Source organism: Arachis duranensis, chromosome 2 (assembly GCF_000817695.3).
Source record: "Arachis duranensis cultivar V14167 chromosome 2, aradu.V14167.gnm2.J7QH, whole genome shotgun sequence".
In the NCBI taxonomy this organism is placed as follows: domain Eukaryota; kingdom Viridiplantae; phylum Streptophyta; class Magnoliopsida; order Fabales; family Fabaceae; genus Arachis; species Arachis duranensis.
The window spans coordinates 47,734,030-47,736,685 of NC_029773.3; positions in this window are offsets into that span (position 1 = coordinate 47,734,030).

Below are 2,656 nucleotides of genomic sequence, written 5' to 3' on the forward strand. Positions count from 1 at the left end.
AGAATACAACAGCAAGCAAAAATCACATAAAGAAGACAGCGAAAACCCATTCAGCAAAGCAAGAAAAAAAAAAAACCCCACGAAGAAAATGGGGCAACCCGGAACAAAAACACCAAAGAACAAAAAAGAGCCCCCCCATATACAAACAACAGCAATGGCGGCGCCTCTTTTTTGGGACAACCCAGGCATAAAGAAAAAGAAACAAACAAGAGCCACACAAAGAGCAGAAGCATATGATCACAAGAAAAGAGAAGCATGGGAACAAACCTGGAAGAAAAAACGAAGACGAAGAGCTCCGAAGCAAGGAGAACAAAACGACGGCACAGAGGAAACCCCGGAAAAACACACAGAAAGATTCGGGAAAGCAGAACAAAGAGAAAAGAAGAAGCGGCGCTCGACAGAACAAAGAGGAAGAAGAAGCGGTGCTCGTAAAAGCAGAACAAAGAGAAAGAAGAAGCGGTGAAAAACAAAAACGCAGAAAAGAGGAAGGGAGCAAATAAATAAAGCCTTCACAGAGCCCGAACAGAAATCGAGGAAAAACGGTAAAATGCAATAAATGCAGGTAACGGCCATTTTTGAAATTTTGAAAAACAGACTACTATGCCCGAGCACGACCTCCCAAAGAGGACGAACTCGGGCAGGGGCACTGTTCATACCCTGACTGAGGTCCTCCATCTCGGGAAAATCCGCAAAAGGTCCGACCTTGTCCTAAAGCTCACATCTAAAGGTCGGACCTCGGACAAAGAGCAAGGAAGGCCCATCAAAAGGAACGCAGCCCAAACCTAAAGGTCGAAAAGGCCTAGAAAAGGCGGTTCCACAAAGATAGAGATAAAACTCCCAAAAGATAAGATAAGATAAGAATATCTTATCCAGGGAAGATCACTGAAGAAACTCAAGAGGAGCAACAGCAAGAGCAAGTCCAGTACATGCACAACCAAAATCTTGGAACAAATGAAGTCTATGGTGATACTTACAATCCATCTTGGAAGAACCATCCCAACCTCAGATGGGGAGACAACCATAATCAAAACCAACAACCATGGCAAAGAAACTCAAGTCAGAACAATTGGAAAAACACAAACCACAACCCCCAGCCAAACACTAACCAAAACTCATACAGAAAACCACAAAACAACTACCCAAATTCTAACCAATACCCACCCAATAACCACCCAACTAACCAAAACACTTATCTTCACCCATCAACAACCCAAAACCAACCCATCACACAAGACTCACAGAGAATCACCAATCTAGAGCTGCTCATGGAGAAACTAATGAAGAGCCAAGACAAACAAGAATCAAGAAGCCTCCATGAAGAACCTAGAGAGGCAGATTGGACAAATCTCTAAGAAGATCTCTGTTGAGAAGCCATCAAGTTCACTACCTAGTGACACCATTCCCAACCCAAAGGAAGAATGCAAGGTTGTGCAATTGAGAAGTGGAAAAGTGTTAGTTGATGGCAACCAAGGAGCAACAAAGAAGCTTATGGAGAATGACACTGAGCCAACAAAGAATGATGAAACCATCAACAAAGATAAGATAAGCAAGAATGCTCCAGAAAAGCTCACAGAGGAAGACAACAAGCCACAGAATTTGAAGAAAGGAAAGAAGATCTTGGAGGAACCAACTCCAAAACAGCATCAAGTGGAGAAGAGCTCAACACCACCACTACCTTATCCACAGAGATTTCACAAGGAAACAAAGGATCAGCACTTCCACAAATTTCTTGAGACTTTCAAGAAATTGGAAATTAACATACCTTTGGCAGAGGCTTTGGAGCAAATGCCCCTGTATGCCAAGTTCCTAAAGGAGCTCATCAACAAGAAAAGGGATTGGAATGAGAAGGAAACGGTGATGCTTAGTGAGGAATGTAGTGCCGTGCTCCAAAAGGGAATCCCACCAAAACTCAAGGATCCAGGGAGTTTTGTAGTGTCATGCACTATAGGCAAACTATCCTTGGATAAAGCTCTTTGTGATTTAGGAGCTAGTATCAATTTAATGCCTTTGTCCATGATGAAGAAGTTGGCCATAGAAGAACTCAAACCCACCAAGATGTCACTAGTCATGGCAGACAGATCAATCAAGATACCAAATGGAATTGTGGAGAATTTGCTAGTAAAGGTTGGAAAGTTTATCTTCCCTGCAGACTTTGTAATCCTAGATACTGATGAGGAAGGCAACAATTCAATCATCTTGGACAGACCATTTCTAGCAACTGCAAGAGCCATCATAGATGTGGAAAAGGAGAAATGATTTTCAGAGTACACAATGAGCAGATGATCATCAATGTTTTTAAGTCAATGCAACACCCTCCCGAGCAGGAAGATCATTTGAGGGTGGATATGATAGAGAGCTTGGTGGAAGAAATGTTAGACAGTGATCAGCATGAGCAAGAAAAGGACAATCAAGAAACAATAGAGGAACATGTGGCTGAGGCTTTCATAACCAAAGAAGTAGAACCAAGCAAGAAAAAAGAGGTGCAAAAGCAAGAACTGAAGCCATTACCTTCTCATCTCAAATATGCATTTCTTGGGACTTCAGAAAGCCTCCCGGTGATCATCAATTCGTCCTTGACAAAGAAAGAAGAAGGAGAGCTTCTTGATGTTCTCAGAGCCCACAAGGATGCCTTAGGGTGGACCATTGATGACTTGAA